Raw genomic sequence first — 17,066 nt, forward strand, 5'->3', positions numbered from 1 at the left:
CTCCATGCCCACCCCAGGATCTCAGCCCCTCTCCTCTGGAGCAGATCCTGAATGGAGAAGCCACTGGAGACTCCGCTCCTCTGCCATGCAGCGGCCGGGGCCGGCAGCCTGCCCTGGCTTGCTGCAGAGTGAGATAACAATGGGCTTGTTCCCAATAAAAGAGAGTTCAGAAATGCATTTACCTGTTACAACAAAAGCAAGCGGATAAATAAGAAGAAAGCACACGTGGTGTTTAGGATAACATGCAATTAAGGGATTAAAAATTCATACATTTTGAGGGGAAACAACACTGAAATCGCTGAGCCGTTAATGACTTTGAATGAAAGGGGGGCTTATCTCTTCACTCAACCGAAGTGTTCAGTACCAAGATAGCCCTTTTATCATTTTTAATTGTTTCATTCACAGCACGCCGGAGCTGTGTGCCTGCCAGGGAAGTTTGTGCCATTCCAGCAGTGGAAGGAAACTTTTTTTGTCCAGAGAAGGGCGACGAAGCTGGTGAGGGGCCTGGAGAACAAGTCCTATGAGGAGCGGCTGAGGGAGCTGGGCTTGTTCAGCCTGGAGAAGAGGAGGCTCAGGGGTGACCTTATCGCTCTTTACAGATACCTTAAAGGAGGCTGTAGCGAGGTGGGGGTTGGTCTCTTCTCCCACGTGCCTGGTGACAGGACGAGGGGGAATGGGCTTAAGTTGAGCCAGGGGAGTTTTAGGCTGGATGTTAGGAAGAACTTCTTTACCGAAAGGGTTGTTAGACATTGGAACAGGCTGCCCAGGGAAGTGGTGGAGTCACCACCCCTGGAGGTCTTTAAAAGACGTTTAGATGTAGAGCTTAGGGATACGGTTTAGTGGGGACTGTTAGTGTTAGGTCAGAGGTTGGACTCGATGATCCTGAGGTCTCTTCCAACCTAGAAATTCTGTGTGATTTTCAAACCCTTCTGCTATCGCCCTGGGCTGTGGAGCTGTACGGGGAGGAAGAGCATGGGTGCCCATCATCCTCTGCACCCCTTTCCTCATTGTTGTCTTTCTTGCCGAGCTGGTTTGGGGTCAGGGAACACAGCACACAGCCCAGCCTTGTGCAGGAGATGGAGCCTGATCTGGAGGCATTCAGTCCCAGGAGGATGCTATCAGCACTTCTTTGCCCTAAATTCTCCAAGCTGAGCCCTCCAGTTGCTAGTGGGCTTTTACAAGGATGAAATCACCCCCTCAACATTAAAATTAAACCCCTTCTGGCCCTAAACTAAAGCCTTGAATGAAATGTATGCACTGCAAGGCCTTCTGTTGAATGACCATCATCTGCTTTTTTATTACTTTTTAGCACATCTAATTTTTAGAAAGACGCAAAGACAATCAGCTAGCTAGGTGGAGAGACGTGAACAGATATTCCACAGAAGAGAAATTCATCCCAGCATCATGCTGTCTCACTCTCTCTCTTTAAGAAGCAGTGTTTTAAACATTATTCCTTTCACAGCCATAAGGACTAGATGACTGATTGTTTTTTAACACAAGCTGAGAGTCCCGTCTGATCACACAAATGGCTAGACGGGAGCTTGAAGTGAAACCTCGGCGACTGAGAGAATTGCAGCAGAATTGTAAGTGGACGGTAGCCAGTTCACAATTACAGATCAGGCTGGGGTCTCATAGATGCAACACAAGGCACTTGCAATGGAGAGCTCTATTTTCATCACGTTAGAAAAGTAGCCTGATTATTCTCATTTCTGGAAGATGATGGGCACCCTTGATTTATAATTTGGCCATTCAGTTTTTAGCTCTTGATGGTTCTTTCTTTTATGATTGTGACCAGGAATGGCAAAAAGGATTTTGCTTACAGAATTCAAAGACTCAAAACAAACAGCAAAACAAGAAATCATCTAATGAAAGGGATCAATCAGCAATAATTATAGCCTAAAGATGAAAACTTTGGGAAGCAATGGCTGGATAAAAGAAGGAAATTGGAAAGAGTTTTCTGCACTTAACATCTGGTCAGATACATACTCTCTAAAGAGCATCAGATAAATTTGTCTCTTTGCAGGGGACCAAAATCATCTGCTGATGGTAGTATTTGCTGTGGGTTCCCTCACTGCCCAAAGTGTAACATGCAGAGGGCCATTCCTACAGCTATGGTGATGCTTCTGTCCTGTTTGGAGAGGCTTAAGTGTGATTTTATTGTTTGTTTGTTTGTTTGTTTGTTTGTTTCCCTTATTTCAATTTTGTGCTGTTGGTATGGATGAGTGAGTTCCAGAACTACGTAAACCTATATAAATAAGCGTGGCCTTACTGAACAGAGAAGAGTTACACCAGCTTTTTCCAGAAACAGACCTCTCTATCCAGCTCTGTGCTGTGAAGGGCACAACTGAGACCTGGTAGCTCTGACCTGTGCTCCTGCCAGAAGCGTTCACAAGCTCTTGATATATTAGGCACATCCTACAGAAATGCTTAAAATTTGGGAACGCACTTAAAATTAGGAGTGTGACTGAAATGGGGCCATCATGGCTGTAAGCACTGTGACTGCTGTAATAAAGACCATTTGTTTCTGCTGAATTTTAACATGCAGATGTAGCGTGTCTCTGTTATTTCCCCATTTTCTATAGGAAAATACCAAGAGGTGACTTTTTAAAATTACTTTTATTGGTATTTTCATTTTTTAAATATAAACATCATCTGGTTCACATTATTCAGTCAGCCACACAGGAAATGGTAATAAGTTTTGTTGATGTTATTTTTCTCTGAGGGATTAACAAGGATAATATTTATATATGTATTAACAGATTGGTGCATACCCTCAGGCAGCAGCAAAGAGAATAAGAAATATCAGCAGCATCAAAACAAGTTGCAGGTGGCTGGCCATTATTGCATTTCAGCAGGATGACAGAAGCAAGGGCACAGGAAGGACATCACCTTGGGTATTGGCAGTGGATTACTCCAAGCTAAATCAGCTCGTGTTGTTCATCAGAAATGGGAAAATTTTCCAAGAGGGATTCCAGCAGTTACCTGTCTGCTCAGCTATCACGGGCTGAAGACTTGGGGCCAAACCCAGCAGCTGAATTTCAGCATGGAGAACAAGGGAGGAATACTCTAAAGACAATAAGTTTCATATATTGTAATTCTCCATTACTTCGATTATGTATGTGTTTATAATGATGGAAATTGCTGCTGTGATATTGTTTGGGGACCCAACTTGAACCAAAGGTTGTTTTGCAGGGTACACCTGTTTGCAGAAATGCAATGGAGGCACCTCACTGAAGCAGCTAAATTAAGATGATGCAAGCCAGTCCAGTTGTCCTCTCAGTTGATACCAAGAGATGGGCAGTTTCAGGAAGCGTTAGGCTATTTGAAGACTGAAGTTCACTTCTGTAAGACCCTTCTGTTTTCACTGGCTGGAGAGAGAATGTAATGTGGGATTTATCTCACTACCTGTTAGCAATGTGGCATCGAAGCCTGAAATAGTTGTGCAGGTCCTGTCTACACCTCCTCTCACCGCAGAGAGATCCTACACAACACATGTGCTTCGGACTGGAAATGATCTGGGACAAGCTTGGTCCAAGCACTGTAACCGAAGTGAGGGCACGAAAGAGATGGGGCGAGCCCCGAGATGAGCAGGATCTGACGAGCTGGAGTTCACACACGGGCAGAAGCTGGCTGGGTGCTGACCCCATCTCCTGAATCCTGTCTTGTGGCTGCTCTAGTGAAACCGAAGGAGATAACCATAAGACGATATTCAGATTATAACTGCACAAGCTGACAGTATTTTACTCTTCTGCACACCCATTTGATGCCAGACCTCTAAGCATTTTATGTTATTCTGTCCTTCCAGTTCATCCCCAAGCAGCCTTTTTAATTCACACTAAGTCTGTGTAGGATGGAGGGCACTGAAGGAAAGAAACCTTGTGGCATTAGAGATGGGAGGGAAAAAGGCAAGCTGTGAGTGATGCCTGTAATACTGACCGCACAAATCATAGAGCTCAGTGAAACTCCTATAATTTAAGGGTGAAATAAGAAGCAAAACATTATGCCCATGTCACATATGATGGCTCTTGGAATAAGGCAAACACTATGCAATCAGTTTAGACAGCAGGACACAGAAGAGAGGCCTCACACTGAGATTACAAACATTATGGACCCCGAATTGTCCAGTCCCAGGTCTGTGCATCTGGCATGACAGCACCAATTTGAAACAGACTGTGGCATCTACTCTGGGAGACTCCTTGGAGAATTCAGTGAAAGGCTAACCATCTTTCTCTGATTTAATTGCTTTGAAAGTGTTTTCCATTCTTCCTGTACAAACATTTTGTCTGAGCCTCCTTTCAGGTCAAATGGACATAAACTTTGTGACTGACTTTAATGAGATTTTGTTCATGCTCTGAAGATTAGAGCCTGCACTGAATGAAGTTTGAATGCTCCTAATTCCCGTTTACTCTTGCAGGTCCAGCCCCTGGGGAGGACTTGCCAACCCAGCACAGGATGGCTCCCTGGCCAGCGAATTTCAGACAGAAAAGGCTGCAACTGTCCTGGTCCCATCTGTGGTCCCACGTGCCTCTGAGATGAGGTGCTGCAGGAGGAGGAATGCATGATTTTTAACTCCTAGAAGACAAACCCCAGTTTTGCTGTGTTCATCAGCAGTTTTCCATAGCATTTAATTAGAATATTCATAGAATCATAGAATGGCTTGGGTTGGAAAGGACCTTAAAGACCATCTAATTCCCCCCTCTGCCATAGGCAAGGATGCCACCCACCAGATCAGGTTGCCCAGGGCCTCATCTAACCTGGCCTTGATCACCTGTAGGGATGGGACATCCACAATCTCTCTGGGGAACCTGTGCTAGTGCCTCACCACCCTCTGAGTGAAGAATTTCCTCCTAACCTCTAATCTAAATCTGCCCTCTTTTAGTTTCAAACCATCCTCCCTTGTCCTGTCATTATCTGACCGAGCCAAAAGTCAGTCTCCAGCAATATTGTCCCCTCTCCTGCACCAGTGCTGCTGTGCAAGGAGCAGCCATGTCCAGAAGCACAGCTTCTAGCGGGCATAAGACAGGCTCTTCTCCTTTCAGCTCATCAGTGTGAGCACAGGGGACGAGGCATTGGGATAAGGTGAGAAACCTTCCTGTGGATCCAGCCTGGGCTGGAAGCAGAGCTGCTGCTGCCCTAACACAGACAAGCAGAGGTGGCCCAGCAGAGGTGTGGCTCTGCTGTCCCTTCCCTGAGCACCCACTGGTGCCGGTGCTGGTGCCATAGAGCAATGCTGCAACGTCCTCACAGCAGCAGCCTGAGCATGCCTGGAAGGAGGGCGGCTAACCGCTGTGTTAGGGCTGCAGGGCTTGGCTCCTGTATCTGTTAATCAACTTTATGAAAACCTGTGGGGTCAAAAGAGCAATCAAATAACGGAGGATGAGCCAAGCTGCCTCTTTGTGCTTTCCACCTTTCTAGCCATTTTATCCTTCCTTCCCGCAAAATCAGCTCACTCGGGCCTGACCTTGTGATGTGACAGCTCCGTTCAGGCTGGCAGAATTAAGATGATTTGTCCCTCTTCATGTTCCTGCATTTGCTCTCACTCTGCTCCTCCAATCTGTTTGCTTCAAGCTCAGGGCTCCCTAATTGTATTCCAATGGAGACAAACCTCATGATTAAAACTCAAACGCGAGCCTATCCAAGCTGCAGCAGCACAGGCGTCAGAGACCCTGAAATTGCAAACTCAATCTTTCTGATGGATTTAATTCGGGGATCTGTTTTGTCACCCTCGTGCTGGGTGCAGCAGCAGCCCCCGCCCCATCTGCCCCTCCTTCTCTCACTCCCCCCGGCAATTTCCTCATTGCTTAAAAATATTCAGTGAGGCTCCATCAAAGCGAATATTGAGACTTGTATTATTGTTGCCAGGGGTGACATTAGATGAGAATTATATGAAACAATAAGGGCACTGGAGTATAATCCATTTGACATTTGGAACATGTTCCCAGTGCTCTGTGCTCCTCGAAACATTCACACAACAGAACTGTCTTCATTTTCATCACAATATTTGTGTGCGTGTGCGCGAGTAGATTTATCTCTCCTTTTATTTCTCTGCCTGGTCACTCTCTCTAATGCCAACAAAAGAGAAAAGCCTTGCTTCCAGGTCTGCTCCCCTGTCCAAGCATCATTTCTGATTGTTTATACCCAGAGGACATTCAGCATAAAGCTGGTCCAGATGTGGCAGCAGTGCTTGCTGCTCTTGAGCAAAGCGATCCTGGGCAGAGGTTTGGGTTCCTGGGACAGCACATTGCCCTGGGAAGTGATGCTTTAGTTCAGAACTGCACCAGAACAGCAGACACAGATAGCAGAGAGGTATTTGTGCCCAATTAGCCTCCGTCCTCCTTCCCCCTGCAAAGATCCACCAAGATCTTGGTCTGGGTCCCGTGCATGAACCACCACGCACCTACCAAGTTTCCTTTGTGTTCACGGAGTCTCACACTGCTAGGGCACTGAGCCATGTGCCGAAGGGCAGTGGCATGGAACAGCACAGCACCAAAAAAAAAAAACAAACAAAAAAACCAACCAAACAAAAACAAACAAAAACACAAAACAAAACCAAACAAAAACCACAAACAAAAAACAACACACACACACACACAAAACAACCAACACTGTTGCCAGGGCACACCTTAGAGGAAACATTTCAAACCATGCTGCTCTCTGGCTTCTCCATTAGGCCAGGAATTTGCAAGGGGTCTCCAACAAGGGGGCACCTGTTCTTGTTCCTTCCTAAAGTCCACCTGAACTGTTGCCTTCCCTCCAATACTACAAAGACTGATGCTTCTGGGAATGGAAACCTTGCCTCCTTAAAAACATCATCACTGAGCTTGGCCGATCCCAAACTGTAGCCATGGAATCAGCTCATGGATCCACACTGAAACATGAACATGTGGACACAAGCTTCTCCACAAACTCAACCACCCATTTTCCAAGTGATTATCTCAGTTACAGATTCAACAGGATGATCTCATTTGCTAACTAGATGCCCCATGCACAGAGATCAGAGATTTCCCCCCAAAGTGCCCCCATGCCATGCTCTCAGCCCTGCCCGGTGCCGGTGTCAGGCTGAGCTCAGGAGCACCGAGCAGTTTAGTTGTGAAATCACCTCATCCAGGACTGGATCACTTTTCATCTGGAGAATGTGCAATATTGCATCTTACAGAGACGGAATGCAGAATATACAGGATAGGATGGGTTTTGCAGAGGTTTTTAAGCATTTTGGGGTTACTGTTAATTTCAGCAAGAATTGTATGCTTTCGGTACTTGTGATGTTTGAGAGAAATGAAAATGTGGGGAAAGTCATAGTGGTCAGAGCAGGCAAATTTGCATTCCAAGATTACACCAGCAAATTCTTCAGCATAACTGCATTAAAAATGTGTTTATCCCATATAATATCAGTGCTTTACATTATTTTCGCTTTAGAAATCATTATCTTGCCAGCTGAGCTGCATGTTGTGAATTATTTGCTAGGAAAACAGTGCACCTAGCCTGGAGATTCAGCTCAGGTTCATTTAAAGTTTCCCGAAGGTTCACGAACTTGTTTAAGTGCCTGGGCTGATTTATGGGGCTGATGTGAACACAGGTGAGACTCATTGGCCTCTGCTTGAGATTCCAGGCTTGTTCTTGCTTAAATCTCAAAGTGAAACTTATGGAGCATGAAACATCCTGAACTGAAAATGAATCAAATGTTTGTGGAAACTTTTGCAAAATGAAGCAGTGAGAGGTCCTGAGCAGACTGCCCCTACACTGGGCATGTTCCACTGACCTGTCGCAGGTCCTCACCCCTGAAGGACTGGGAACCAGGCTTACAGAATCACAGAATCACAGAACAGCCTGTGTTGGAACGGACCCAGAAGGACCACCGAGTCTAACTCCTGGCTCCACATAACACCACCCCAAAACCACACCCGATGTCTGACAGCGGTGTCCAAATACTTCTTGAGCTCCAGCAGGCTCAGGGCTGTGACCATGTCCCTGGGGAGCCTGTCCCAGTGCCCGACCAGCTCTGGGTGCAGAACCTTTCCAGGCTGAGACACCCCAGGGTGTGGATGGCCCTTTTGGCATCCAGGGCATGCTGCGGCCTTGTACTCAACCTGCTGTCAAGCAGAACCCCCAGATACCCCATGCAGGGCTGCCCTCCAGCCTTTTGTCCCCCAGTCTGTACATACAGCCAGGCTACCTTGCTGCAGACATCGGTTCTGCATGCAGTTTCATCAGCAGCCCTTGGGGAATGATGCTCTGGGCACGCTGGCTGCTGTGGTCCCTCTGACCAGGTCTGGCAGCAGCCACAGTCCTGGGTCATTTCTGACCGAAACGGTGAGGGCGGACCTGACCTAACTTGTGAATGAGTTCCCACACAGCCTAACAAGAAAATGGAAGCTTTTCAAGTGGCAAAAGTACTAGAGATAGGGAGGAAAGAGGTTTTGTGCCCCGACAGAATTTCTCAGATTTTGATTTATTCTGTTATTGGCAAACGTTTTTTTTTTTTTTTGTTTTTTTGTTTTTTGTTTTTTTGTTTTTTTGTTTTTTAGTGGTGATTTTTGTTTTTTTTCAATGACTATGATCATACCCTTCTCTTCCTCCACCCCATTAAGGAAATGAACACAATGGCAAAATAGAAAGTCAGTTGAACAAAAGGATCAACACCTTCCATTTCAGACCACCCCTCTGACAACTTGAAAAAATTAACATTTTTCTCCCAGTATGGGGATGGGTTGATGTGGCTCCTTACCCACAAACAGTCCCAAAATGACAAGTCAGTGTTCATGGCAGAAATCAGAGATGTTTTCTTCTGCTCATAACCACTGACTGTACTGGCTTCCCTGACATTATTTTCCGTACACCTTGGCTCTTTTGATGATGAGTGATGCTACCAAAGACCAGGTTCTCCTCTTCTCCAGGTATGGAGCCTAGAGATGCATTATTTTGGCAGAAAGTACTCAGTGGGACCCATTGCTTTTCTTTCTACCAATAGGAAGCTGAGACTGGCTAAGCTTCAGCTTCAGCACTCATTTTCTCAGTCCTTGGGCCACTGCTGCAGCAAACAGCCTGAAGACAAAGACACAAAAGACTTCCCATCACTTGCCCCATTGAAAGTTGCACATTGAGCTTTTTACTTTGCGTTTATGAAATGACACCAGTTGATATGGGGCAAGACAAGGTTGGCTTTCTAAGGTGGGATTAGCAGGAGCATCTCCCTTCATTGCCAGCCCTTCCACAATGTTCTGCTTCTGAAACCTCAGTGCTGTCCTCTTAACAAAGTACGAAGATAATTAAATTTTGCAGTGTGGTTACACCTCAGTAAATATTGTCTATAAAAATCAATTGGCATTTACTGTATGTAATGTATAATAACTATTTTTATAAATCTAAATTATCCTTATAAATCTAAATTAAATGCCTAGGTTTAAATGTATTTAGGACATTTAATTAATAAAGTGTTACCAAATAACCATTACTAATCTGTTTACTTCAAGCCTGATTTCCATTTCCAAAGGATTTTTTTCTCAGCAGTGTGTGTGGGAGGGTAAAAGTGAAGCATGTGAAGGGGTTCGAAAAAGCTACTACAGGTACCAGAAATATTTAAAGCTTGTCCATTTAAACTCCTTTTCCCCATTGAGAAATCCTGGAACCAGAACTTTTCAAAGGAGAAGGTCCATTTTGACCCAATGATAATTTGAGGTACTCAAAAAGTTCTGAACTCTGAAACATCTTGTTTCAACAGTTCACTAATTAAAAGTTCTAGTTTTCTGTTTAAGCTGATTCAAAATTTAACTTCATTTAAAAAGAGAAAAACAATTAAGGATGAAAAGGTCAAAACCAAAAAGAACTGATGTAAACAAAAGCTTTAGATTAGTTATAAACATTATGTGGATTACTCATTTGGGGAAAACACAGATTGTGACTTTTTTCCCGAGCTCCTGAAATTGCCCTTCACTGAGGTCTAAAGGCCTGAGTGCCTCACCTGAGGTCCATCAAGGAGCTTGTGCCAAGCAAGGACTTGGGGTTATTTCTCCCAGGTACAGCTGGGCTCAGGTGTTTATGTTCAAAAATCCAGATCCTGGTCAACCAGAAATATGGCACAAGCTAGCACTGAGTTCATTCACTTCAGCTTGCTGGTCTCCTTCCCCCGCTTCAAATTTCCATACTGAAACATTATGATGTTTTATTTTGAAATGGTATTGTATCACCCAATTTCTTTCTAGAAAACTGAACAACAAAGACTACAAATGAAGCAAATGTTTTGTTCCAACTGGAATGATTTCTTATCCAGTTTTCTTTTGTTAATAAGTTGTAGAAAACACAATTCTTATCAAGTTAACCCCCAAATATTTCACAAAAGCCACCAAATGTCCCTGCTCAGCCAGTTTTGCTGCAACACCTCCAGTGTTAACAAGTAGATAATTCTTCCCTCTTCCCATAACCAACATCCAGAGACCTAGCTTGCACAAAGTCAGAGGGTCAAACTCAGAATAAGCATAGCATGGTACAATTCTGTTGAACCAAAATTAGCTTTAGTGCAGTGATTAATTTAGCTAAAAACATATAATTGCAAGAAATACAAATGTATTTCTCATGCTGCTGGAAACTGGTTGAGACTGTTCCTCTGTACAATGCCATCATCCAGGCTAGCGTTCGTTTAGCCCAGTCCTTATTGACTTAAAATCATTAAACTCCTTCAGTGCCCCGTAAGGTATCAATGACCGATCACAGCCCAGTGAGGTGAGGAGCGGTATCAGTGGCAGAGTGAGCTGTTGGTACCCTCCTTGGTAGGCTGAACAGATAATTCCAAGTGTATTAAATTCATTCCTTTGCACAGGGCGTAAAGCAAGGTTTATGTACTAATTAAGCTAGAGCTGAAGGTTATAGTCAGACACTCAATTGCAATTGTCCTAGTGCATTTTAATTAGTTAATCACTTGCAGAAGTCAGTTTCTCATTCCCTGCTTATGCAGGGCGATGCTACAGGAGGGAGCAAGGGCTGGGAGGCAGCAAGGGCAGGCGGGAGGTCCATGATGCAAACAGACCACACATCCCAGCACCACCGCAGGCATGAACTGTCCATGGTGGTCTTCAGCTTCACCATCAGTGCACTGTCTCCAAGCAAGCCCGATGTTCTCTGACCCTCAGCTTTTTTGCTGAGCTCCTCTGAACGTTAAATTCATTACAGATGAGTAAAACAAAGGAAAATACCTTCTGGGAAGATGAAGTATTTTATGGTCTGTCTATCTTTTTGTGCTTGATTCAGACTGAGTTTGGCAGATGGAAACGAGCCCAAACCTAAAGAGAGATAGAAGTTGAGAAAATATTTTGAAATGGAGCCTGGCATCTCTGCGTTAACAACTGCTCCTCTCTTAGAGTGACGTTTGACTTCATCTGTCTAACTAGCTTGACGGTCTCTCAGTGTCTTTTCTGATTGGGGTAATTTATTTGTTTTCATGCTAAGTTTTATTGCTTATTGATTTTCCAAGTCATTCTGAACCTATGTCAGTTTTTATCTGCTCGAAGTAATAGAAATCGTTCTGTGGAAGATACCCTGTGTAAAATCTTATTGCCAGCCAGACTAAAATCTGCAAATACAGTTAATTACCGTGGTTACAGTCCTCTCAGATGACAAATGCAGACCTGACACTGTTGTCCCTCCCTTGCTCCACACGAGCCCTGACAAGAACACATACCCCAGGCTCCAGATTCAGCGAGTGCTACACCACAGGCTGAGGACAAGAAGCCAGTGGCATCCAAGCTGTTACCTCCAAAAAGCCCTGTCAGTGTTTCAGGACCCCCAGGAGGCCTCTCACATGATTTGAGGAAACGTGACGTCCATGGCATGGTTCTGCTCAGATTGCTCTAACCTGCTTCCTTAAGGACTTTCAATGATTTCAACTGGATTTGAATCAGAAAAAGTAAACAAAGTAATAAATCTAACCATAGTAAGAAAAATTCATAGGTCCTTTATGGGCTGCTTACCACAGCTTTATGTCATATTGTGTTTTTCTAGCAGTAACTACTGCCAAAAGAGAAATTGTTCTTAATAACTATTTCCAGCGCGCCTGCTCTTGGAGGCCCACAGGTCTGCACCAGACAGGTCCCGTGGGTTCTTGTGGAGGTGCTGGAGCCACCTGCTATGGCCTGTCCTCCACAGCAGACGTGTCCTCCTTGTGAACAAAACGAAGCCACCCTCACTGCCTGATGGCCCTGCCTCTGGCCACTCAATGGAGCAGGCAGTTGTCACCATGTATGCCCTCCTTCTGCCATTTGGCAGTAGCCAAAGAAGGAGGAGGATGTATTTTTTCTTCATGCTTCTAGCGGTGGCCATTTGCTTGTTCAAGGGCCACGAGGCCCAGCTCCCTCTGGCTTCCTCCTGCTCTCTGAAGATGTTGCCACTCTCATTACCTGCACGCCAACCTGTTCCAGGTGCTCTCCTTAATCTCTCACTCCGCACACACCAAAACCTCAAAGATCTGCCATTTCCCTCTAATCTGGCCCATTTTGGCTGACTGGGGTGAGCAGAAGGTCACACAAGCAGCTGTGCCAGCAGACACACCAGCCCCTGCCCTCCTCCAGGGGCACAGGTGAGCACACAGTGGGGAACAGGTTGGATACCACAGGGGGCCAAGGAGGATGCACAAGAAGAATTTCAGCCTGGTGGGAACCCATCGGTGAATGCCTGGCCTCTTGAAGGCAATAACAGGAGAGAGGTTGTACGGACGGCTCGCCACTTTCTCACTTCTCCACCTCCTCCTGCTGTCCCTCCCCACAAGCAGGGCAGAAGCCCCTTCTTTTTCTTCTCGTCCTGCCAGGAGCTTCCCTCTGGGCTGGTACGTGCCAGAGCTGCACCAGCACAAGGGGACAGGGAAGGAGGGGACCAAAGGGAGGAAACGTTTCTCAATTTAGAAAGTAATAATGCAGCTTAATTGCACCAGCAGCTGGCAGTGCTAGGCGGAGTGAGGTGAGGCCTAATTATTGCACTTGGCAGCTGTCTCCTCCGCTGAGCATGTTGATGGGAGAAATGAAGACTCCTTCCAGCAGACAAGTTGGGGAGGGATGGGTGAGCGATGCTGCTGTGGTGGCTGAGCACAGGCGGCTCAAGAGCAGCAGGAGGGATGTCCTTCTGCCTCCAAATGGAGGTGGGGATGGGGACAGCTCTCCTGGGTGCTTCTAAAGGGACTGGGAGGGAAAAGGTAAGAAAAGAAAGCCTAGCTGTGACAGAGGCCAGCTCAAGCTCTGAAAGAAAAGTGAGTTGTGGGTGGGGAAGTGAGACCTGCCAGCCCCATCCCTGTGTGAGGATCCTGACCTTCCTGCAGCCCTTCCACCTGCAGGCAGCTTCTTCTCCAGCAGGAGCAGATCGTGCTTCCAGCTCCAGAGGTGCCCATGTAACCTTCTGGCTGCTGCAGCCCCTGATGGGATACGACCTTGTGGACATCTGCTTAGCAAAGACTAACGCACACAGTTCAATGTACACAGTTTAACACGTAGAGCTTTGCCTTCCTTTCTTCTTTTTTCCTCTTCCAACACTGAGCAGGGGGAAGGGGGGACATGATGGGGATGGTATGTATTTCCTTGAGAGGAGCTGGGCTTGATTTTCATTAGCACTAAGATCCCTCTCCACCATTTAGGTTATGGAAAAGGTTTTGAAAATAATTTACATCTGCTTTAAGACTCCTTCACGCTGTCAGGCTTTCCACATAACTGCAAAGAAAACCCTTCGTTCTCACATTTCTCAGCTCACCATCATGCAATGATGCTGAAATTGTTGATTAGCTGACATCCAACACTTAAATGTTACAAGCCTTTATTATTTATTTCCTGGGCAGAGAATTACCACTTCGTGTTATTTTTATTTTACAGATCCAGCTTCTGAAACTACTTAAAAAGCTTTCGATCAAAGATGTACAGTGGTGCTGACAGAACACAGAAGAGTTTTCGCTGGGGAAAGCCATCATTAATTATCAGACTGTAAGTAGCACTGATAGCGCAAGCATTTGATTTTGATTTAATGTCTAAATAAGCTCACTTACAATGGCAAAGTGCTCCTTGTTTAATTGAAAAGCACTAAGTTTTCTATCTCCCCTTCTTGTTTCTTATTCTGGCCATGATCCAGGTGTAGAAATAGAAGGAAACATGAACAGAATGGAAGAAGTCAGTGTGAGAAAGCATCAGCGCCACAGGAGTCTGCTGAGCCTTCTGCCAACACCACTGCTGAGTTGTCTGCAGTTGTCTGGCCCATCTTGTCTCTTCAAGGCTGCCCTTACCCCTCAGCTTACCTACCATCCCAGCCTGGTGCCTGTCCATCCATTCATCCATCCATCCCCACTTTTTTTTCTGTATCACACTTTCCAAAATCACGTCACCATAGGTTTCTACCATCCTCCCCAAAAAGGGGATTTTCATTTTGATAAAGGTCTGCACTCAAAGACAAACACATTGCCATACAAGAAAACAGTGATACTGCCTTGCCAAGATGGAAGGATGGATTTTGGAGAACCTCACCTCGCTCACACGTCTTGTGCCCACACAGGTGCCTGTGGTTTTGCAACCTAGCAGCCAGCAACAGCTGATATTTTTAGTGCTGCCAGACACTCGATACCTGCCAAGGTCACTTGCTGACAAAAGCGATGATGAGCTGGCGTGGCAGCATGTAAGAACCCAGCAATCGGCTTGAACGTGCGTGCCGCCACTTGCCAAGGCAAGACGTGAACAGCGAGGAACGACAGCGGCTGCCATGCGGGCTGCTGCCTCTGCCCCTCACTTCCTGCTTGGTGCTTGGTGGTGTCACATCCCAGCAGATGCTGCCCAAAGAGTGGCAGAAGCTGCAGAACGCTTTGTGCTGACAGGACTGGGGTTTGCAGGGATGCTGCCAGAGCAGTAGCTGCTGTCTCTGTTTGGGACCGAGCACGATCCCATCACTTGTTTCACTGATGGGGAGACAAAACCCAGACAAGCACGCATGTGGTGGAAAAAGTGGAAAGCTTGATTTGTTTTTCTCTAAGCCCCATGCAATGAATGCCACAGAGGGAAAAAAAGCAAGATTGTCAGAGTTGTGAGAGAAACCATCTCTCTCTTCTTTTTCCATCAGCCCAGGTGGTTAAAATGGGTACAGAGGAAGGGAGGGGGGCTTATGTCCTCTGCCCGTGGATGGCAGCCTGCACTGGTCACGTGCAAGCAGTGGGCTGCGCCCACCAGGCTGGCCTATTGTGTATAGTAAGTCTTGTCTGCTATTTATCTCATTCCCCCCATGGACAAATCTCCTGTTGAGCTCTCACTCTGATGGTTTAGGCAGATAAAAACCTGTCTGCAACTTCAGAGCCAGCCCAGATGATGCTGGGTGGGAGATGCATCCATGTCCATGCTCAGCCACTGCAACAGGCAAACTCCAAATGGAGGTGACAGTTTCATGGGGAGCAATGAACTGGTAAGACAGCCCTTCTCTGCTGCCCACACGGCACGCTCATAACTGATTTTCCACTTCAGGTGCCTTCTACAAGTTTTAATGAACTAACCCTTATGATAGCTCACAGGAGATGTCTCCAGCAGAGCAGGATGCAGGCTGAAGAGCCACACACCTCCCTCTGCTTGCAGGCTGGTGTGTGTGGGTGTGTGTTGGTATGTGCTTGCACACTCATGTGTTTGTGCACTTGTGCATGTGGCTCAAAGAGCTGCCAAGAATTAGTGAATCACTATTTGAAACAGTGCAGATCAGAAGAAGACTACATTTCTTCCATCCTTAAATCAAATTAGTGGGTAAGAAAGGTAAACTGAGGCACGGGTTCATCGCATTAAGATCTTAAAGCCTGGAGCAAGTGTCAGACGATGAAGGCAGAGCTCGAGTGGCACATACCAGACAGTTCCATCCAGTTGCAGATTAATGGCTCTGCTAAACGACTTTAAACCTAATGACATGTAACATGCAAAGATCAGGCTGCTCAGTATCGCAAGAAAAATAGCAATAATGATCGCTTATACAAAATAAACCTCCGGAGGATCAATGCCACCCAGCACAAATGTGACTTTGGATGGGAAGGAATGGAAGAGCAGAGTGAATTTGCATCTTGCCAATACGTAAAAGCTGGACAGGATGTTTAGGAGGAGGTAATAGTCCTGGAGTGCAGGGGCAGAGGCTGTCCTGACTGGAGAAAACAAAAGTCACACATTGAAAAACTCCTCATTTCAAGATTCAGCTACACTTTTGTATCTGGCCTATCATTTTCCTCTATGTGTATGAATGTGAGCATCTGAAATTCAGCTGAGCTAACTTCCGCAGGCTATGGAAAGCAATTTTCTTAATAAAAGAGCATGAGCTTGACTTACTAAGAAACCCTGATCTTTGACAATGACTGCCCAACCCCATCCTTTAGACCCGTGTGGATGGCAGTTCAGGCCAAGAACTGGAAGTGCAGCCAGAAGCCTCTGCAAGGACAGACACAGAAGGAGTGAGTCCGACCAACACTTGGCCGAATGGACTCCATCTGCCAGGTTCTGGCACCTAGAACAGCAAGAAACCAGTGGGGTCTTTGCAAATGCAGGTGAGAGGTTGAGATGCACCAGCCAGGGATGGAAGAATCTTTCTGCTAGCATACAGACTACGTACCCAGAAGCCATACAGACAACTGCAGGCAGAACCAGAGCTTGATGCTTGTGCTCCTTGCTGCTCGCCTCATGGGATAAGTGGCTCTGCACTGAGCTGAGCATCGTGGCAGCATCCGGGGGCAGCAGCTGCTTGCAGCACTGGAAAGCCGCTTTGGAAGCCTGAGCTGGTGCTGACTCCTGCAATCCTGTTTGCTCATCTCGGTCACTGGGTATTTATTGACTGGGAGGAGAGGGGGGGTTAACGAGGAGGGTGATTGAAAGCTGAATGTGACCTTCCTGCTCTGACACTGGGACATGAGAGGTGGCGCTGGATAAGATTGTATTGACTGTGATGCAGGAGGGCCCAGTTCCTCCCTTGTCCTTGGGGGTGCTGGGCAGAGACAAGGTTTGCAAAGCTTCCCTCCCTTTCTTGGACCCATTCTCTCACTGCAAGGGCAGGATTTGTCCTTCAGCACAGGAGAAAGCAACAACTTGTTTGAATAATTG

At 46.2% G+C, this 17,066-nt stretch overlaps 1 long non-coding RNA gene across 1 annotated transcript; it reads right to left on the reverse strand.

The window, feature by feature from the left end:
- Window positions 1-10,489: 10,489 nt before the first annotated feature.
- LOC311423150 lies at window positions 10,490-16,767 on the reverse strand. The gene is made up of 2 exons (XR_014685594.1): window positions 16,582-16,767; window positions 10,490-11,273 (listed from the first exon to the last, which is right to left on the reverse strand). It is a non-coding gene; the product is annotated as an uncharacterized lncRNA (long non-coding RNA).
- Between the last annotated feature and the right edge of the window lie 299 nt (window positions 16,768-17,066).

This window comes from Aythya ferina, assembly GCF_964211825.1.
Source record: "Aythya ferina genome assembly, chromosome: 24".
NCBI lineage: Eukaryota > Metazoa > Chordata > Aves > Anseriformes > Anatidae > Aythya > Aythya ferina.